The sequence below is a fragment of the Caretta caretta genome, chromosome 3, assembly GCF_965140235.1.
Source record: "Caretta caretta isolate rCarCar2 chromosome 3, rCarCar1.hap1, whole genome shotgun sequence".
Lineage (NCBI taxonomy): Eukaryota > Metazoa > Chordata > Testudines > Cheloniidae > Caretta > Caretta caretta.
The window spans coordinates 62120163-62143642 of NC_134208.1; positions in this window are offsets into that span (position 1 = coordinate 62120163).

The window sequence follows — 23480 nt, forward strand, 5'->3', positions numbered from 1 at the left end:
ATACACAAAAACACAAACATTATCTCCCCACATGTCTTTTCAGGGTTATTTATTTTGCAAGATGTTTAACCCTTTCTGGTCGATGGCTATTTTGAAAACTACAAAAAGTCTAACATTTATGAATCTATATTTCTGCCCATTATAACTTTGAAAAGAGAGATCTACAAAAGACAAATAAAACCCCTCTTGTTCTTTTAAGCTGTAAAAATTTTTGAGAAATTCCATCTCTTTTCCCTCTCCTTGGGATGGGGTGGGCTCCCCACACTAGCCCTTCCGGTAGCTGAATTAGGCCAGCTGGGCCCAATCAGTTAATTAGGCTACAAGCAGGGGAGATTTAGACTGGAGGCAGCTAATTAAGGACAAGCTTACCTGTGCAGGAATAAGCAGGATCTGTATAAAGCAAGATTGCTGGCTGTAGAGAGAGGGGCTGCTGGTGCAGGGAAAGACTGCAGGGAAGTTGGCTGCAGACACTCCCTGAGGGCTTGTCTTCACTACCAGGGTAAGTTGACCTAAGTTACGCTACTCCAGCTACATGAATAATGTAGCTGGAATTGACTTAGCTTAGGTTGACTTACCCCAGTGGCTTCACTGTGCTGCATCAATGGGAGATGCTCTCCCATTGACTTGCCTTACTCTTCTTGGGGAACTGGAGTACCAGGGTCAACCAGAGAGCACTCTGCCATCAATTTAGCGGGTCTTCACTAGACCTGCTAAATCAATCCCTGCTGCATCGATTGCAGCAGCATCGATCGCAGCAGCATCGATCTCCCTGAGTAGAGGGAGCTGGAGGTTGGAGGCTGGTGAACCCAGAGTTGGGGGAGGCCAGCTATGTAGGAAGAAACCCCGGGAAACAGCAGCAACAGGTTGGACTGTACAGGGACATAGCAGCTTGTTATACGTATATTCTCTTAACTGAATTGGGTTGATGGGGAGTACTGTATTTTTTTTAAAAATTCTCCCTCCTTTCCCATTTCTACTTCCCTTCTGGGCAGTATCCCTCTCCTTTTACCCAAGTCCTTCTTATATCATTATTCCATTCCTCTTTTTCTTCATCCCCAGTGAGTGCCTTCTCTCCATCTCCTCCCCCCTCGGTGGATGCCAGAGATAGATTCCTCCCCCAGCCCAGTGGGGAAACTCATAGCACCCAGAAGGTCCACAAGAGGGTGCTGCTCCTGCCATATCACTACAGGTACTAATTGTTTTTCCCTTTTGAAGTGAAAGGTTTGCCAATTTTCAGGGCAGATTGTTTCAGTCAGGAGAAATTGATATTTCTTCAATGCAAACCTGTTTATTTACAAAGAATGTCACCAAGTCCTGTTTCCCTGAACACAGCCAGAATCAAACAGCAGGAGACAGTTTTTGCTCAAATTTCAAAGCCTCTTTTTCTCCAGCACTCTGCCCAAAAGCTCACTTGTTTAGCTTTTTCTCAGAGTCACTCTACCAGTGCTTCTGTCACTGTGTCCTTGATTTTCTTCTACTTCTCTCTCCCACAGCTCCACCAATATGTATCCTACCTCCTGCATAGGCTAGACCAGTCCCCAGAGACACCCCTAGGAGCACATAGTTCAGCTTCTAATCAAGTCTTGCCATGTGCCTGTGTTTTTGGGCCATGCTCCTATTGTTTCAGCTCCCTGACTCCATAAAGGAGCTCATTTGATTGTTACATTTATCTTAAATGCCCCAGCTTTTACCCAATCCATAACAATCTAAAGTATGGTTATTTTTTTTAATCAGGTCACTAGCAGTGTAACTGAAAAGCAGAGTTAAACAGCATGTGGTTAATCAAATATTAAATGAAATTTCAAAATACAGCTTATACCATATTAGATAGTGATGAAAAAAACAAAAGGGTCTGCAAATTTAGTGTTTTAATTAAACAACCTGTAAAGGGATAGCTAGAATCACCTTTCTACACCTTTAGTTTTTCATATTTTCTAATAGCGTAGTGTGTATTTGGTTTTTGTTGGGGGATTTTTCAGTTTAAATTACTTTAAATTAGAATATGAACAATAATTCCATGCTGTGATAAATGTCATATTTTACATAGTATTTATCCAGAGACCATCAGATAAAAATAAACAAGCAAACAAGAGCCTCTTTTTACAGCTTCATTTTTTCAATGGATTGAGAAGCATATATGGAAGCAATTAACTTCCTCCATCATACAAAACAGTCTGATATACTTGACCAGTACCATCAGTAAGAATGTGTGTTTGTGTGTGTGTGTGTGTATCATCAGAAAAGAACTGCCAGAATGCAAGATTTGCAGGAGCAAATTGAAGGGATTCCAAGAATGTGATATCATGCTAGTCATCCCAGTTATTCCATTAAAACAAGATGTAACCTTTAAATGGAACAGTGATACTTTGGTGGCTGACATTTGATTTCCCTGTGTTCCCAATATAGAATGTAATTTGCTTTTGATAAACAACAATGAATAATGTTAATCTACAGTTAGATTTTTAAAAAGAGCACAGCACTGTTAAAACAGCTCTTGAATTTTATGATTTATCAGGGATTCCAGTCTTTCATTGCACTGGTGAAATTATCAGAAAAGAGACAGAACAGTGCTTATGAATATTGCATGAGAGAGAACATATAAACAAAAACTAAAATGTGTTATAGGCATAATGCTTCCTATATTAAAGTAGTCTTTAGTCATACATCAAAAAACACATCAAAATATTATTAAAGATCTGGGTTGAACCTGGTAATAGCTTGGAAATTCAGTTGAGATTCAAACTCTGTCCTAAATACCATCTTCTTCCTTTCCCTCATTATTGTACAGTCCATTGGGTGCTGTAAGTGTAATTGTCCCTAAAGATGGGGTCATTGGAGTGTTGTGATACCTGAATTCTTTTCAAATACTTGGCTAGGTGTACCTAGGATGTACAACTCGACACTCGGAAACAAGCACTGAAGGCACTTCAATCACTGGACCCCAAAGGCTCTGACATCTCATGGGTTCCCAATAAACCAGGAGTGGCCAACCTGAGCCTGAGAAGGAGCCAGAATTTACCAATGAACATTGCCAAAGAGCCACACTAATATGTCAGCAGCCCCCCATCCACTACCCCGCTCCAGCCCCCAGCACCTCCTACCCACTGACAACCCTACCAATCAGCACCTCCCCCTCCCTCCCCCCACTCCCGCCTGCTGCAATCAGCTGTTTTGCATGGCAGGCTTGGCGGGAGGGACAGGGGGCTCGGGAGAAGGAGTGGAGTGGGTGGCAGGACCTGGGGCAGAGCAGGGGGTTAAGCAGTAAGCACCCCCAGCACATTGGAAAGTTAGCATCTGTAGCTCCAGCCTCGGAGTCAACGCCTATGCAAGGAGCCGCATATTAACCTCTGAAGAGCCGCATGCAGCTCCGGAACCACAGGTTCACTCCTGCAATGAACACTCAGAACACAGCTCAAATGAAAGGATTCTGTACAAGGCTGGCAAAAGGAAAGGTTGCAAAGACCTCAGGTACAATGGCTTAGTCAGTCAGTTACAATCAAGGATGAACCAAGTAAGTCCCAACTTGGCCCTTAGGAACAGACCAATAAGCTTATCCCATGGGGGTCCTTAGGTCTAGTACTTGGTTGCCTCTCTTAGTCCATTCTTCTACTAAAGGGCAATTGGGTATTGGTCTGTAGGTCCAACTGGCTAATACTTGGTCACTTCTGGTCAATCTCATCATCTGTGGTTTCAGTGTGGACCCCTCCACACGGTCCTGTTATCAGTGTGGCAGTTGCCTAGTGTTTTCTGCTATCAGACTGCTTCATATGTGGACAACATGCCCTACTCAACAGTCCCTGTTTAAGTATGCCTAATGCCTACCTTTTATAAGCACAGTAGCCCTTTTCCTTTGGGTCCAAAACCTCGTTGAATCGCACAGTTTCCCTTTACTAATCCCGTGTATCTGGGACACCATGTCTACAATTGCTTACTTGAAGTTATAGGCTGCTGTTATAATAATTGGGCCTACCAACGTACCCTAATAGTGAGCTCAAGTGCAAAAAAAAAAAAAAGTACATGAAAGATCATAAAATGACACAATAATCTATAGCAACTAATGTTGATTGGAAAAGATAGGAAAAGATGAATTTGTCCAAATAAAATGGCCTACTGATCTAACTTAAAGACTGTGCTAAGATCATGTGTGGTAAACAAGAAAGGCATGGAACTAGAAATCAGTGAAACTAAAATTGGAATATCAGAAACTAGGCCTAATTGGTCGACAAAATAATGAGGATGGGCTATTCCACCCACCATTCCCTTTGTGGGTCATTAAAGAAAGACTTTGGGGAGAAAAATGGGCTACTGAAGCAAGTTTCACCATCATGGCTCCCACTCCCACCATCTCCTGAAACCCTGGGCCTTCATCATCCTACTTCTGAGTCATCCAGACCAGGCCAGAGAGAGGGACCTAGATGACCTCACTATCTCCAGTCGATCCATATGAAACCCAAACTCCAATGGGGATGAAATGGGATCAAACTTTATCAAAAACAACAGCAGCAACAGCTCCAGCCCATCGCAACTAGCTTCTCTTTTCCCCCCAAATGGATCGTTATCTTCCTTGATTCTGTCTAAGAGACTGTCAAACAAGGAGCTTTTTCCTTCTAAAAACTCTCTGCAGTTAAATGCAAAGGGAACAAGGGTTGTTGTTAAAATGAAAGCCTTATTTAATATTTAACATTTCAAATGCTTTAACTGTGTTTCCTTCTTTACTGTATCTTTAATAAAAAAGACGTTTAAATCTATCTTTACCATAAGCAGGCAAGCTTTATGTATAGGAGGAAGGTGTGTGTGTATAGATGTTTAACATTGGACAGTGATTGGATTTTGTCAACAACTTTGGCCCATCTACTCCATCTACATTTATACAACAGTGCTACCTCAGTGCATTAGAGAGTTCCCTTCAGATCTCTCTAGGCTGCCTACTGCTACTGCTGGATCTCCTAGTACCCTCCTCCAGCATCTGCCATTGCTTCTGTAGGCTCTCTGCTGACAACAACCTGGTTTCCTGCACATCTTCCCAGGCATAGCACTCCGGTTGACTGCTACATGACCACACTGCTGCCACCAGCACCCAGGCTACTGTGCTGTAGCTTGCTGCTTACCCTCACTCATGGCCTTTTGGCTCTCTCCCTCAAACTGGTCATAAATTCAAGATGTCATTTCCTTTACGTGTCCACTAAGCATCACAGAATCTTCTAATGGCTGGGATGTCGAATTGCTCCTTCCAGTTAAACTGTGACCCAAAGCTTTTGGGGGTCTGGAGTGAGGGAGAAGCAGGAGACAGGTGTTCCTAGTAATTAGTCAATAGGTGCATTACAGGATGTAAGTTCACCTGCAGTTTGTAAGTCCGTCTGCTGTTCTGAAGCCATAAGATGTTAACTGCAATACTGACCAATGGACCTCTGAACATGGACTATGTGAAAATATTGAACTTCATTCTGCAGGGCTGATCAGAAGCTTTTTTGCCAAAGGATGGGAAGGAATCACAATAATGACATTTCAACAAGACTGGCATAAAAGAATAAACAAATGTTTGTAATCAAGAGCTGATGTCTGTTCTTGTGAAATTCACTCTGTTCCATGCAGTAGAAATTACTTTATTTCATTCTTTGGTTGATTGGATAAAGGGTGTTAAAGAAACAATGCCCTTGGGGAAAAACACTATTAAAATAGTAATGCAAAGGGACAATAAGTAGCTTTTGAGTGCTTCTGGAATCTATTTGAACCAATCATGTCAAGCAAATATTGGGCTCCTGTAGAGGTTTTTTTGTTTTTGTTTTTGTTTTTAACTGGGCCACCTGAAAGGCCCAGATTCAGTAGGAAACCTCCCATCGATCTCACTCCATATGGTCCAAACTCCCATGCCACGGCAACCATGGTGTGCTTCAGGTTTCACTCTAACAAGCTGAAGTGGGGATAGGGAACGTGTCTTGGTAAGAAATGTGCATATTTATGGAGTGAATTAACAAAAGAGTGGATAGAGGTGTTAGGACATAAAACAGTGTTTAGGTGAACTTACCTCAAGTAAAATAGTAAGGGCCTATGTGTATTTAATGGATTGCATATATATACACACACACGCTCTCATATATATATATATATATATATCACATTAGTTAGTAATACATGTATAAGCAAGTACATAATTGATTTAGTTTGGGTCATCAGACCTGCCTCAGTTGATCACTGGGGTGCGGCACTCTACCTATGCTCAAATAAACCGGTTTCTTGGATCTGAACTCTGGATTTAGCCATGATTTTGTCAGTTACAGCAAGCAGTGGCTGTCTGCTTTGTTAGGTTCATAAGGTAACCTGAATGCCTGGTTGGTGGTTCTGAAAATATCCTTACATTTTGGGGCTTGTCCAGGATCTTAGTTACATTTCATGGAGGAATCGCAATCTACATGTAACAGTGCATACGTAAATAATGGCTGAGGCGATCAATCAGTGGATCATTAATTATGTGCGAAAACTTTGGGTCCATTTAATTTTAAAGAGGAGTCACAATAAAGAATTGGATGTAACTCAACATCTGCAAAATGACATAATAATAAGAAATTAAAATCTGGCCCGTATCAAAGTGTCAGCAAACCAATAGCTTTGGCTATTAGCCCATGATTTGAATGTTAAATTAAGTAAATGTAGACCTGAAAAATAAATTGTAATAGAAGAGAAAAGGAAGTTAAGAGCAAATGAAAATGCTGGAGACAGAGGATATGAAGGAGTTAAAGAAAAATGTATGTGAATTAAGGGCAAATTCTCTTTTCAAAGGGAAAACTTCTAGCTGTTAGGAGGCAGAGAAGAGGGAAAGTTTCTGATTTAGAGAGACAAATATACGAAATGGGAGGACACATTAATGGAGTGTTGCAACTACAGAGCACAAGTCAGTTAATTACGTTTCCTCCTTTTTAGGCAAGGAGGCAGTGCTAACAGCATTACCACTCCATGCTGAGGAAACCAGGGCTTTCCGTAAATTATATCCCTGAAAGGATCTGTTGAAAGAATTCTCTCTGCTTTTAATAATTAAAAGCTAAATAATTATTTAAGTAACTTGTAAGTTTAAGTTTAAAGGTATTATTAATTGTTGTTAATTTGTAATGTTTGCATGACTTTTAGTCAAACCTAACGAAAGACAATACAATGTTATTTAAAACTGTTTGGCAAGCAGCCAATATGTTGTTGTGAAAAAGGGTAAGTGGCTTACCTGGCAGTTTTGTCTGTGTTGGTAAAAAGTTGGTTAAAGGCATTCAATTTAATAACCTTTAAATATGACAGGTTTCAGAGGAACAGCCGTGTTAGTCTGTATTCGCAAAAAGAAAAGGAGTACTTGTGGCACCTTAGAGACTAACAAATTTATTTGAGCATGAGCTTTCGTGAGCTACAGCTCACTTGAGTACTCCTTTAAATATGACAGTAATTTATACAATTCACTATCTCTTTAAATAGGACTGTGTTTAGTGTAAATATGAAATGTAAATTTGTGAGTAAAAGTATAGCAGAGGAGAGAAAGTAGAAAAAGAAGCAAAGGTAAAACCCGTAAGTAAAATTAGCATATTAAATGAGTGTATATATTTTTCTGTTACTTGCATGTCCATATTGGCCAGAGTGACAGCCACAAAACTTGTTGGGTTCAAATTTTTGTTAATGAACATATTTTAATCTAATTAATTGGTTGTGGTGTGTTATCTCAAAGGTGTAAAGTTAGTTATGATTCCAGCCACACCACCATAATCATGGTAAGGAAAACCAGCGATGTGTAAGCTTTCTGCTTTATACAGAAACCATTATTTTAAGGAAGTACTGACGCCTCTAACAGAAGAAAACTTGGCATCCTCTTCTACGCACAAAATAGCACTCATGGGATAATTAATTCATCACTCTGTGAAAGTGTCTAAACTTTTTGCAAGCTCTTGTAATTTCCCTTTTTTATTTTCCCTAGATAAAATGTGTTTAATATGGTTTCCCACAGCATTTGTTTTTGCTTCCAGTATACAAATATTCAAGGAAAAATACCTTTTGCTCCTAACTAAATTGTGTAATTCCTTTCAGCAAGCAAAACTGAAGACTAATTTAGTTAAAAGGAGGTTGTTAACTCAATTAGGATTTTTTCCATTTCATTCTCATTAGAAATGAACAAATTTCCAGTGCCTGTCCGCCATATTAGTCAATGCTAATGTAACTAAGTCAAGGGTAATTGATCATTTTAACCCCTAGGTTTCCTGGACCTGCCCTAAACAGCAATGTCTAATCCTTTGTTTAGTGGTTTGTTGTCTATGTTTAACTCTTAAAGGTTTTTCTTTAAAGTTTTATTTTATATAGAACAATGTTGGAATTATTTGTCCCTTGGTTATATGTTTAATTCATGTAACTGTTATTAGGTTTTTAATTAGGGGAGTTTTGTTGGGGGGGGGGAATCCTTTTTGCGTATGCAAAAATTATGAATAGACCTCTGAGAGGGCAGTACATGTATATTTCCCTCACTCCTACTGCAGCGGAAGGCAACACAGAGCCACTCCTTTCCATAAAGTGTTTGTTTTTTTTCCTGGTTGGCTCAGACATTCCTCACAACACAGTCATTCCATCTGAGAAAATGGATCAGAATGGTTTCAGGTAACTCATCAATCCACATGCTTAGACTCAGTCAGTTAGGGAACCAGAACTAATACTGTTTGACTTGTGAGGAATCAAACCCAGCAAATTCTGCTCTAAACTCCAAAGAACCAATAATCTTATTTTAATTCCTGTGTCCTAACAGAATCCCCCCCTACACACACACACACGTTTGGAATGAGTTTTAGTGAGAACGTCATTTTTTGTGTAACTGCCTTCTGTTTTCATGCACATTTTGTGAATACAAAAAACATGTTTCAGAGGAACAGCCGTGTTAGTCTGTATTCGCAAAAAGAAAAGGAGTACTTGTGGCACCTTAGAGACTAACCAATTTATTTGAGCATGAGCTTTCGTGAGCTACAGCTCACTTCATCAGATGTGCTCAAATAAATTGGTTAGTCTCTAAGGTGCCACAAGTACTCCTTTTCTTTTTACAAAAAACATGCACAGTTCATTGCAGTTAATATTTTGCCCAGCTCTGCTTTGCAACATAAGCAAGCAAGCAGTAAACATTGTATTCCACATCCCATATGGGGTTTTGTTTATCTAATGTTACTGGTTAATAAGATTTTTCCTAGCTTGCACCACTGAAGTGCTAAAGAGGTAGCAGCTCTACCAATACAATATGAGCTAAAAGGAAGCCAGTTCTTCTCAAATTACTAGTACCTGTGCTAAATTCTTGGCAGGTAGAGTTATTCTGAATTTACTTTTGATTTGTGCATGACAGTTAAATGCCTTTATTCAGTCTGGGATAAAATATAATATGTCTCAGAAAGTTATATTTTTGTTATTAATACTGGATCATTTGCCCAAAAAGCAAAACACAAATGAGCTTCCACTAAACCAAATCACATTTATTTCCATTTTTGAACAATGCAGTTATTCATTTACTTTAATAATTTACAATTTGCTTATCACTCCAGTCATTGAGTACTTGATACATTGCAGTAAATGTTGTGGTAAACCAACAAGTGAGGAGGAAATCAAAGCCAGAAATCAAATGCAGGCTTGGCTGGAAAAAAAAATCTTAAAATAAAGTGTGATATTTATGCTTAGAAGGCCAACAAACTCTTGCTCTGGCAGACAAGACAGTGTCATAATCTTCTGTACCAGATACGGACTGGCTACAGAGCTTGCTTATAGACAACAGATATATTTTTCATAGGAGCCTTTAATGATCTGTCAGCTATGGCTGAGGTTCGTTTAAATAAGGTATTTTACACACAGTGCCACCTAGTGGCTGAACCACAATACAATTTAGCATTTCATTAATCCCCTCGTGTAAATTCTACATTCCTACCATTTACTATATTTACCCTCATGCTGTCTTTGAAGTTCTGCAATCAGTCTGTTAAGTTTGTACTGGTTTTCTATTTACATGATCCAAATGCATAACATCGTGGCATCTGGCTGTCCATTAGTTGCAATGACTGGCTGAGGACAGTCCAGAATTCTTGAGGCATTGTCTTCTTGTTCTGCATCTGTCGAGTTTGTTCTGTTGATTGTTCTCTCTAAGAACAAACTGCAACTCTTCACAGTTGGTCTCAATCACATCTGATCTGGGTGCTGAATTCTTTTTCTTTGTGACAGCTGAAGTTGGCCATCCTTTCGCTCCATCCAATTTGATGTGAACGTGGTCACTAGGTTCTAGACCTGGCAGTTCTCTGAGTGATATCTGGTGTAAAAGTGTTCATAAACTCTTTTAGCCTGTATCTGATTTGTCTACTCTTTTCTTGTCTGGCCTCTTTAGAGACAGGTTCTTTTCCAAAGTTGGAAGAGTAGTTCTGAGTTGTCTTCCCATCAGGAGTTGTGCTAGATTATATCCAGTAGCCACTATTGAACTGTAACTCAGAAGAGCAAGGAATGAATCTTCCTGCTGTAGGATTTTCTTGTCTTCTACAACTCTCTCAGCTTCTCTGTTCATTTGTGGGTAATGTGGGCTGCTAGTAATCTGATCAAAATAATGTTTTGTGCAGAATGAGAAATTCCTCTGCAGTGAATTGTGGTCTGTTGTTCGTCATTAGTTGTTTTGGAATACCAAAGTGAGCAAAAGTGCACTTCAGTTTCTCAATACCACTATGACATGTTATGTCTTTCAAATACATTATTGCTACAAAGCTGGAAAAATAGTCCACAATGGCATTTGAATAAATCTGCAGCTAGTCTGGTAGAGGTGTTGTTATTAAAGGTTCTTTTTGCTGTGTTGGTCTGTTAGCTCTGAAATTTTCACATGCAGATATTTTATTCTTAGTGTCTTTGCAGATGCCCGGCAACCACACTGACAAGTTGGCCCATTCACAGCATTTAGTTAATCCTTGATGTCCTTCATGGATGAGGTTTAGGATTTCTCTTCTCATTTCATTTGGAATTACAAAAAATGCAATTGTACAATGCAATTTAATTATGAGTCCATTTAACTAGCTTAATTGTCCATGCAACACAATGTAGTCTCTTGTCACTTTCTTAGTGTCCTTTAGATACTTGGGCCAACCACCCCCGATGTAACATGAAATTCCTGAAGTGGCATGTCTGTCAAGGTTGCTTGTTGTAGCTGAAGTAGTCACTTTTCTGGCACTGGTCTGTCTGTATGTGTGCACAGCATCCACGTACGCCTTTACATCATATTTGAGGTCAAGGGTAGGTGAGTGCAATGTTGGACTACATGACATTATCTGCTACTACCAGATTTTTCCCAGGAGCATATTTAGCAATTGGGTCAAATCACATTAACCTTAACAGTATACGTTGGCAGATCAAGCACCGCTGAGACAGGTCTTTTCCACTGATGAGGGTTACAAGAGGTTTATGGTCTGTCACTTGTGTAAATTAATCCAGTCTACACAGATATCTGTAAAAGTTCTCACATGCCCATACGCTTGTCAGGAACCCCTTTTCAATGTGTGTATTTTATTTTTCTGCTTCTCTGAGTGTGTGAGAGCCAAATGCAAGTGGCTTCCACTCATAGCTATGTTGTTGCAACAATACACCACGTAGGCCAGAGCTGCTTGGATCCACACTAATCACTGTGGGCTTGTTCACATCATAGTACTTGAGAACTGGAGCTGTTGAGATAATTTCTTTTAACTTTCTGAAGGCAATTTCTTGATTTGGCCTCCAAAGCTCAAATGTGTTGGACTTTCACAGTTCATTCAGTGGTTTTGTCTTGTATGTATCGACCATGATAATTTACCATCACAAGTATATGCCTCATTTCTGGTACATTAGTTGGTGCACTCAATTCTCAAATTGCTTTTATTTTCTCAGAGCTGGGACTGATTCCACCTTTGTTTATTGTCTGTCCCAAAAACTTGATTTGGGGCAGGCAGAAAACGCATGTCTCCTTGTTTAGCTTCAGTACAAACTGCAAGTTTTGTTGTGCTCTCCATATATCAGAATATCATTAATGAAAACTACATCTCCACGTGTGTTCATTAACAGATCTGCCATCTTTCTTTGGAAAATTTCAGGTGCACTGGTTATCTTGTAAGTAGGGTCTGAATGAGCTCTCCCCTGACATCTCGTGATGAGCTAGGGGAGAAGACTTCAGGAACTCACCTTTTTTGAGTTCCTGCCTAGGTGCACTGCATGGTGGAGTTGCTTTGCCCAAATAAATCACTTTTGGCTGAAGTTGGGTTGCAAGTCACTTTGTTATTGGGTGCAAGGGTAATAAAGTGGTGTTATCTCTGCTGTGTGAATCAAGGGGATCAGAACTGTGCTTGGCATGCCCTGATTGAGGAGTTCACTCTCAACTGAACTGTGCTCGCTACGCCTGGGGACAGGAGTGCCAAAGCCCAGTGGAAAGGAGAGTGGATCATAGAATCATAGAATATTAGGGTTGGAAGGGACCTCAAGAGGTCATCTAGTCCAACCCCCTGCTCAAAGCAGGAGCAATCCCCAATTTTTGGCCCAGATCCCTAAATGGCCCCCTCAAGGATTGAACTCGCAGCCCTGGGTTGAGCAGGCCAATGCTCAAACCACTGAGCCATCCCATCCCCCGGTTTGTACCTGGTGGTGTGGGCTCTGCCTACTGATCCTAGACACCATTTGACCATCCCCCTCTCCACTGTGTAGCAACAGAGTTGATTAAGACTCAACTGATAGTGTCTCATTGCAGAGTGAGCGAATGGCCGGCGGATCGAACAAATGGCTGATGGTGGAGCAAGTGGCCAGCAGAGTGGACGGGCAATGGTGGAGCGAATGGACCGTGGAGCAAGTGGCCAGGAGATAGCAGAGCAGGCGACAGCCAAGCAGCAGCTGAGGCATTACTCAGTGCCCTCTTCCCCTTCCACCGCCGGGTGGGAGGTGAACTCACGTGAATGCACCTCTGAACGCTGGGTCTTGGCTGAACGAGGACAACAACTGTGAGCGGGGTGTAGTGGAGGGAGAGGGGCGTGGCATAGTAAAGGAATTGAAAATGTGCCCTGGATGGGTGGTTGAATAAGGCAGTGCCTCGGGGGAGAAGTCTTAGAGCTATGGCCCCATATCAGGGCTGAGAAAGAACTTTGACTGTATATCCCAGCGGGGGGACAGCATGTGAAGCTCATCCAGAGGGCTGAGCTGCCGAAGACCAGCCGAGAGAACCAGCGGCCAGGGGGTCTGCTCGTGAGAGGCAGGCACCACTCTGATGTAAGACCAAAAAAGAAAAGCAGGTCACACCTAACCGAAAGAAAGGGGGCCATCCATGACAGGTGGGTGCCCCCCTCTCCCGTGCAAAGAACTGTTTGCAGGCACTATCAGCCAGAGAAAAAGGGGCACGCACAAGAGGTGGGTGCTAACCCCATTACAGTACTCTACCCATAGGAACCCTAACCACAAAGAGGGGAGCCCTATCCACAGGAACCCTGACCCTAACTCTTAGTATCCTGCCCTAAGAAACTGTAATGCTATGTCAGACAGCCCTACCTATAGGAATACTGACTATATGGCGGGAAGCCCTAATAGGAACCCTAACCCTAGGGGGGGAGACCTACCCATAGGAAACCTAAGCCTAGCTCCAAGTATCCTACCCATAGGAACCCTAACCCTAGGGTGGGGAGCCCTGCTCATAGGATCCATCTCCATAGAGCGCTACCCAAAGGAACCCTAACCCTAGCTCCAGTTGCCCTACACATAGGAACCCTAACCCAGCTGCAGGGAGCGCTACCCATAGGAACTCTAACATTAGGGCAGGGAGACCTTCACAAGGGAACCCTAACACTATGGTGGGGAGCCCTACACATACGAACCCTAACCCTACGTTCAAATACCCTACCCATAGGAATGCTAACCCTAGGCGAGGGAGCCCGACACATAGGAATCCTAAGCGAAGCTCTGAGTACCCTACATATAGGAACCCTAACCCTAGGGCAGAGAGAACTACCCATAGGAACCCTAGCCCTGGGGTGGGGAGCGCTACCCATGCGAACCATAACCCCTGGGTGAGAAGCCCTACCATAGCAATCCTAACCCTAGCTCCAACAACCCTACCAATAGGAACCATACCCCTAGCTTCAAGAACACTAACTGTAAAACCCTAACCATAGTGTGAGAAGACATACTCATAGGACCCCCTCATCCTAGGGCTGGGAGCTCTACCCATACCAACCCTAACCTTACGTCCAACTACCCAAACCATGGAAACCCTAATCCTAGATCAGTGACCCCTACGCAAAGGACCCCAACCCTTGATCCAAGCACCCTAATTATACTAGCCTTACCCCTACAGCAGGCAGCCCAACCAAGAGCAGACCCTGTCCTAGGGCAGGCAGTCCTACTGAGAGAAACTCTAACCCTAGAAGAGGGGAGACCTACCCTTGGGAACTCTAACCGTAGCTCCAAGAACCCTGCCTATAGAAATCCTAACTCCACCTCCAAGTGCCCTACCCATAGGAACCCTACCATTAGGAACGCTAATCCTAGGCTGGGGGGCCCTAATGTTAGGAACCCTAGGTCCATGAGCCCTACCATAAAGAACACTAACTCTAACTCCTTACCCATATGTCATAAATATAAAGGGAAGGGTAAACCCCTTTGAAATCCCTCCTGGCCAGGGGAAAGCTCCTCTCACCTGTAAAGGTTAAGAAGCTAAAGGTAACCTCGCTGGCACCTGACCAAAATGACCAATGAGGAGACAAGATACTTTCAAAAGCTGGGAGGAGGGAGAGAAACAAAGGGTCTGTGTCTGTCTGTATGCTGGGTCTTTGCCGGGGATAGACCAGGAATGGAGTCTTAGAACTTTTAGTAAGTAATCTAGCTAGGTATATGTTAGATTATGATTTCTTTAAATGGCTGAGAAAAGAATTGTGCTGAATAGAATAACTATTTCTGTCTGTGTATCTTTTTTGTAACTTAAGGTTTTGCCTAGAGGGGTTCTCTATGTTTTTGAATCTAATTACCCTGTAAGATATCTACCATCCTGATTTTACAGGGGGGATTTCTTTATTTCTATTTACTTCTATTTTTTATTAAAAGTCTTCTTGTAAAAAACTGAATGCTTTTTCATTGTTCTCAGATCCAAGGGTTTGGGTCTGTGGTCACCTATGCAAATTGGTGAGGCTTTTTATCCAACATTTCCCAGGAAAGGGGGGGTGCAAGTGTTGGGAGGATTGTTCATTGTTCTTAAGATCCAAGGGTCTGGGTCTGTAGTCACCTAAGCAAATTGGTGAGGCTTTTTACCAAACCTTGTCCAGGAAGTGGGGTGCAAGGTTTTGGGAACTATTTTGGGGGGAAGGACGCGTCCAAACAGCTCTTCCCCAGTAACCAGTATTAGTTTGGTGGTGGTAGCGGCCAGTCCAAGGACAACGGGTGGAATATTTTGTACCTTGGGGAAGTTTTGACCTAAGCTGGTAAAGATAAGCTTAGGAGGTTTTCATGCAGGTCCCCACATCTGTACCCTAGAGTTCAGAGTGGGGGAGGAACCTTGACACCATAGGATCCCTAACCCTGACTTCAAGTACACTTCCCATGGGAAGCCTAACCCTAGGGCCCGGACACCTGCCTATAGGGATCCTAACCCTATCCCCAAATCCCCTATGCATAGAAACCCTAACCCTAGAGTGAGGACTCCTACCCTTAGTAACTCTAACCCTAGGTCATGGTCTCCTACCCATAGGAACCGTATCTCCGGGGTGGGGAACTCTACCCATAGGAACCTTATCTCCAGCTCCAAGTGTCCTACCCATAAGAACCCTAATACTTGCTCCAAGAACCCTAACTGTAGAATCCCTAATCCTAGGACAGAGAGCTCTACCCATGACCATGCTAACCCTGGGCCACAGACCCCTACCCATAAGAATCCATCTCTAGTCAAAGTACCCTAATCCTAGGGTGGGGACCGCTACCCATAGGAACCCTAACCCTAGGACTAGGACTCCTACCCATTAGAACCCTAACTGTAGTCCCAAATCTCCTACCCATAGGAATCCTGAGCCTAGGCAGGGAAGCCTAAGCCTGGAGTGGGGAACCCTACCCATAGCAATCCCAACCCTAGCTCCAACTGCCCCACTCATAGGAACCCTAACCCTAGCCCCATGTCACCTACCCATAGGATACCCGAACCCTAGGGCGTGGATCCTTACCCATAGGAACCCTAACCCTAGCTTGAAGTGCTCTACCTATAGGATCCCTAACTCTAGGGTGGGGTAAACAGTTAGGTGGCAAAATTTGCAGATGATATAAAATTACTCAAGATAGTTAAGTCCAAAGCAGACTGCAGAGAGCTACAAAGGGAACTCACAAAACTGGCTGACTGGCAACAAAATGGTAGGAGAAATTCAATGTTGATAAATGCAAAGTAATGCAACTGGAAAACAATCCCAACTATACATATAAAATGATGCAGTCTAAATTTGCTGTTACCACTCAAGAAAGAGGTCTAGAAGTCATTGTGGATAGTTCTCTGAAAACATCCACTCAATGTGCAGCAGCAGTCAAAAAAGTGAACAGAATGTTGGGAATCATTAAGAGAGAGATAATAAGATGGAAAATATTATATTGCCTCTATATAAATCCATGGTACGCCCACATCTTGAATACTGCATACAGATGTGATTGCCCCATCTCAAAAAAGATATATTGGAATTGGAAAAGGTTCAGAAAGGGGCAACAAAAATTATTAGGGGTATGGAACAACTTCCGTATGAGGAGAGATTAATAAAATTGGGACTTTTCAGGTTGGAAGAAAGACGACTAAGGGGGGATTTGATAGAGGTCTATAAAATCATGACTGGTGTGGAGAAAGTAAATACGGAACTGTTATTTACTCCTTATAACACAGGAAATAGGGGTCACCAAATGAAATAACTATGCATCATGTTTAAAAACAAACAAAAGGAAGCATTTTTTCCACACAATACACAGTCAGCCTGTGGAACTCTTTGCCATAGGATGTTGTGAAGACCAAAACTATAATAGGGTTCAAAAAAGAACTAGATAAATTCATCGAAGATAGGTCCATCAATAGCTATTAGCCAGGATGGGCAGGGATGGTGTCCCTAGCCTCTGTTTGCCAGAAGCTGGGAATGGGAAACAGGGGATGTATCACTTGATGTTCTGTTCATTCCCTCTGGGGCACTGTCGGAAGGCAGGATACTGGACTAGATGGACCTTTGGTCTGATCCACTATGGCCATTCTTATGTAACATCAGACTAGAAGACTCGCATCGCTTCAGGGAGAAATCTAGGAAGACTGCACTCTCAGAGATGGAAGACATAAAGCACCATCTTCAGGAGCTGATTGCAAATGGCATCACTGCAGAGTCCCGCAGCCCTTACACCTCCTTCATTGTGGTATTCCATAAGAAGAATGGAAAAATCCGGATGTGTATCGACTACAGTATCCTAAACAGACACAATGTAGTTGACCAGTACTGCATGCCTTGATTACAAGATGCTTTGGACTGTTTGCTCAGGAGCCAGTGGTTCTCAGTATTGGATCTCGGAAGTGGATACTACCAGATCCCTCTAGAAGCAGAAGATAAGGAGAAGACAGTCTTCATTTGTCCATTAGGGTTTTTATCAGCTTGCCCCCACGGATTTCTGGAGCAAATGCTACGTTTCAACATCTTAAGGGGAAAGTTGTGGGAGATACGAACTATTGCAAGTTTTAGTTTATTTGGATGACCTGATTATGTTTGAGAGAACCTTGGAGAAACATGAAGAAAGACTTCTTAAAGTTCTAAACTAGTTGGAAACCTATGGACTGAAGCTTTCAATTGATAAATGAGTTCTGCAGAACCTCAAGGAAGTACATAAGTCACATTATTTTCCAAGAGGATGTGAGTATGATCCAGATAAAATAGAAGCACTCACTACATGGCCATGCTCACATAATTGCAGAGCGCTCAAGACTTTTCTCAGATTTAGCAGCTACTACTGCAGATTTGTGAAGAATTATGCTACCATCATAAACCCCCTTAATGATTTTACCAGGGGATACCAGTCCAGGGAGAACAAATCTAAGACCAAGAGTAAGGAGGGGTCCCCAAAGCCTCCCAAGCAGAGACACTCTGGCCCCTTAGAACTCTTTGAACCCCAATGGGATGATCGATGTGAAAGAGCAATCATTAATTGCCTAACTCATGCCCCAATCCTAGACTTTGCTCATCCAAGCAAGCCATTTATCCTACATACTGATGCCAGTTTGGAGGGCTTGCGAGCAGTCCTATACTGGGAAGTGGAAGGCAAATGTAAACCTCTGGCTCTGCCGACAGAGGAGTGTCTGATAGCGAGACTCACTACTCCATTCACTAGCTGGAGTTCTTGGCCTTGAAATGGGCCATCACTGAGAAGCTTTGAGACTATTTGTATAATGCCAAGTGTGGACAGACAACAATCCACTGACTTACTTTTTAACAAGGGCCCAGCTGAATGCTATAGGAAGCTTATCGCTTAGCTACGTCTGCAGCTCACAAGAACTCAGATAGTAACAAGCAATTTACAGTTCGCATGAGCTCCAGCCAGGGGTGGAGTTCTGTAGTGAAATTTGGGTGTTGCTAGCAAACACAAAATAGTTGACAGATGGATGCATTACCTTTCCTGGTGATGGAAAAACTGGGAGAGCTGCTGGTCTACAAGATTAAATCTGAAATGGGGCCAGGGCAAGTAAAGACATTACACAGAAACCTCTTACTACCTATGGGGGAATTGGTAGGTGCCCCTTACAAAATGGACCATGATATGGGACCTGGGTGGCAAAAGGGTGCTGGACCAAAGCCCCTGCCCAATACAGATAGTAGACATCCTGGGGCTAACCCACCTCTACTGAGAACATCTGAGAGTGAGTCTGAAGAGGTGTATCATACCATGGTGTATCATAGAATGGGGACCACATTCTGGTCTCGATCAGCTAAACCTGGTGAGAGCTCCAACTCTTTGGCCCTTAAACCCATGGCGGAAGCATTTAGGCTCATTGCTGGCACACCCATACCACAAATGAGACTGGCCTTGAATGAGGAGTCCTCCCCACAAACATTCCTAGACCACCTTGAAGAAAGACAGGCCTGTGGTGACTCATCTAGGTTGTTGGACAGTGGGGACATAGAGATGGAAGGTGTCCCTGATGCCCTGAACCAGCCGCTACTAGAACAAGAGCGTCAGGGACCTATGCCAGTAGCTGAGGGGCACTCAAAGGAACCCTCACTATCCCAAGCCCAAGAAGAAGTCCCCCCTGACTCTGCAAAGACCACTCTCAATAGGCATGACAGAATTATAAGGCCAGTAACCAGATTAATTTATGACGCACCTGGGGGATTAGTGAAGAACCAATACACTTAGCTCACAGGCCTGTGGCAACCATAGTAGGTTTCCTCATACCCTTTAAGAGGAACTACTGGACTTGGTATAATATGGAATGTGATTTGCATAGATAAATTCTTGGCTGGGGGCAGTATGTAAGCAGGTCTGAATGAGCTCTCCACTGACATCTAATGATGAGCTGGTAGAGAAGACTTCAGGAACTGACCTTGTTTACATAGACACATCCACTCTGCCTAAGTGCACAGCATGATACTGCTGCTTTGCCCAAATGATCACTTTTGGCTAGGGTCAAATTGCAAGTCACTTTGTTATTGGGTGCAGGGTTAATAAAGTGGTGTTATCCCTGTTGTGTGAATCAAGGGGAGTAGAACTGTACTTAGCATGCCCTGATTGAGGTGTTTATCCTCAACTGAACTGTGCTCACTAAGCCAGCAGGCAGGGGGCACCAAAGCTCAGTGGAAAGGAGAGAGTATGGAGACAGGTATTTGTACCTGGTGGTGTGAGCTCTGCCTAGGGGACTTAGACACCATTTGACCCTCCCCCCTCTACTCTGTAATGACAGAGCTGACTAAGACTCAATTGAGAGTCTTTTGTTGCTGATCAATAGAGCTGAAATCACTGATAACCAGTGTCACATCCAGCACCCCATATTTACCATAGTGATGTAATCATGATATATTTTGTACAAAGTATGCCTTCTGAGGTATCATTTCAAAAGTCTTGCTCTGTTACACTTTAACAGGCTATTAATGTTTATGTGAAGTTATGAAGTTTTGCTATGTATGTGTTACTGAAAGATGTTGTGAAGTTGGAAACAACCACAACTAGCCTTTCAGGTACAACAATGAAGTTAGACAGTGCTAATGGCCCATCAACAAAGACAGTGGACCATGGAAGAACTTATCCTCACCAGCGGACGTTTCAGACAGCCTATGGAAAATAGCTGCTATGACTCAGCAAGACATGCAAAGGCATGTGACCTGATCACATGATACTGAACTCCATTTTGGTACCTGTGTTATTCCACAAACTGGGCTGGGAACTTGTCTTAGAACAAAAGAGTTCCCTCCCTATGGAGAGACTATAAAAGTTGGGGAGAGACATCATTTCTGGGTCTCACTCCCCACACAAGAGAACACCTGGAGAACAAAGACTGAACTGTGGCGAAGTGCTGGTCCCAGGCGAAAGGGATTTCTAGCCTGTGTACAGAAGCTTGATGGACTGCTTGTACTATCTTATAGGGGGAAGCACTGTTTGATTCAAATCCTGTGTAGTATGTTAGGCTTAGATTGTGTTTTTGTTTATTTACTAGGTAATCTGCTTTGATCTGTGTGCTATCACTTATAATCACTTAACATCTATCTTTCTGTAGTTAATAAACTTGTTTTATATTTTATCTTAACCAGTGTATTTTTGAGTAAAGTGTTTGGGAAAAATCTCAGCTCAGTTAACAAAGGCTTGGTGCATATCTTCCCCACATCAAGGGGGCGAGCAGATTAATTTAATGAGCTTGCAGTGTTCAGACCCCTGTCCAGTGCAAGATGGTATAATTCTGGGTTTATACTCCAGTAGGGGTGTAAGGCTGGGGAGCTGGCAAATTGGCTTGGGCCTCCATTGTTAGTCCATGAGTGGCTTAGGTAAAGCACTCAGGTGACTCAGTTGGATGTGTGGCACCATCTCTTGTTGGGTTGGGTGATACCTAGCCAGCCCCTCCATGTCCTGTTATCACCAATAGAGCACTGTGTGAGTCCAACCCAACTGAATGGTTTGGGGACACAGCAATTCCAAAGCTTGCACGCTTCACTCCAGGGGTACATCCCATCACAACCAGGTCTAAGCATTAGAGCTGGAGTGGGGCAGTGTTTCTGATGAAAGGTTACAGTAGAGAAGGAAATGGAAGAGTGAGAAGCTGATGGTGGAGCAAGTGACCAGTGGACTGGCTGGGTGACGGCAGAGTGAGTGGATGGCTAAGCAGATGGGTGATGGAATGAGCAGACAGCTGAGTGGATGGACAATGGTGGAGAGAACAGACAGGGAATGGTGGAGTGAGCGGATGGCCGAATGGCAGCTGAGGCATTGCTTGGTGCCTTCCCCCCACACCTTCGAGGTGGAATGTGAACTCATGTGAATGCACCTCTGAACTCTGGGTCTTCGTTGACCAAGGACAACAACAGTGAGTGGGGTGTGGTGGAGTGAGTAGTAACACATTGAAGAAATGTTTGTTTTTTGGACTGTCTCACTACAAGATAAGAACCTGAGGCAAAGTACACCGACCAGGAGCAGAACATCCATCACAGATTATATTGGGCATTCTGAATCATGCTTGCAGCATTTTCCCAAATTAATGCTCAGTTACTTTCCTCTTTTTATTAGAAGTTTTTCTACACACAGACTTCAGTGCTTGTGAGAGGGGAAGTATTGCCTCATAGAGGCATCTGGGGTAGTGTGTAATTTTCCCAAGTTACTGGGTGAGGGCGTCAAGCCAGTTCTGTGTTGCAAATGTTAAAAAAGAACCCCAAAGTATTGGACCCATCCCTTGTCACTGTTGACTCCATCTGGCAGAAGAGTTATAATCCCAAAAGATAATCTAGAAAAGTAAAATCTTCTAAAGGATGTGATAAATGTAGTTAGTTAAAACACCCTCTTTGGCTAAAGGAATTTGCTATAACCAGCCTGGAGAATGCTGTAGCTACTTTCACTTTGGGAAAGAATTCATCCAGTACTGGGAGAATGTATGTCTCTCACAACTGTTTCATTAAGTCTTTTTAAGATCCACACAGATTTGTATTTTTCCATTTTTCTTTATAACTGGTACCATTGGGGCACACCATGCTGTTGGCTGTGAGATTTTCTCGATTATGCCAATCCCTTCCATCCTCTTTAACTGAGTTTCCACTTTATGAAGTAATAGGATAGCCATTCTGCAAGATGTAGGTACACTATATGGCTCAGCATTGTCTCTTAAGGTTATTTGCACTGGATGTCCTTCCAAAGTCCAATATCACCAAATAGTCCATCAAGTTCTTCCACCTTTCTCACTAAGCCCATCATGGTTGCCATGCTGCAGCTGAGAAGGCTATTGGTCTGTGGTCCTTTGATCACATTCATTCTGAATGCATAGCTCTTGTCACGTAAGGTTTTTTTCTGTGATGAATTGGCCCATCCAGTTCAGAATACTTCCAGGATTAGTCAGAGCTGTGTCTTGTGACTTCATCTCTGGGAGAGGTTGAAGGTGATTGTAAGTGCCTTCTGAGATGACTGACATCCGCTTCTGAGTAGAGCCCTGCAAATCCAGACATCCACTTTATATCCATGGATATCTACACCTGCGGCTTTACCATCATTGCAGATCAGATGCAAATCCAAATTTTTGTATCCACACAGGGCTCTAACAGTGAGATAGGGTGCTGGTGCGGATGCAGATAGACAGAAAAGATGGAGTGTGGATTGCAGGTTGGATACAAGTTACTTGTCGTGGACGCAGATCCACATTTTTGTATGCATGCAGGACTCTACAACTCAGTCAATTTTAAAGTCAGTAGTCTTGCCATAAACATTCATTTTCACTCTCCAGGTACGCTCTATCTTATCACAGGTGACAGATCCAGAAACAAAAACTCTTGATTGTCTGTCTGTAATATGAGTCAACTCCCTGACGGCTTTGGTGCAACAAACAATGGCAAAATGTCTACATTTCATGCATGTGTTACAGTGTGCCTCTGGCTGGAACATGCATCATCTCTTGAGATATGGCTTTTTCCACACCTTGGGGAAGTGGGCTGGAATTTGTTCCTCTTAGCCTGGAAATGCTCTCCTCTTGCCTCAGGGGTTTCATGATAATGACTTAACACTCATGTGTCTGTTTATAGCTTTCAGAGTAGCAGCCGTGTTAGTCTGTATTCGCAAAAAGAAAAGGAGTACTTGTGGCACCTTAGAGACTAACCAATTTATTTGAGCATAAGCTTTCGTGAGCTTCAGCTCACTTCATCGGATGCTTGTAAGCTACTTCCAGGTCTTTCAAGTTGCTCCTACCTTTAGTTTTGTTCTTTGACTAATTCTGACTGCTTTACTATCTGTATAGCTGTAGCTAGAGTTAAATCTCTCTTCAGTTGTAGCTGCTGTGAAAGGCA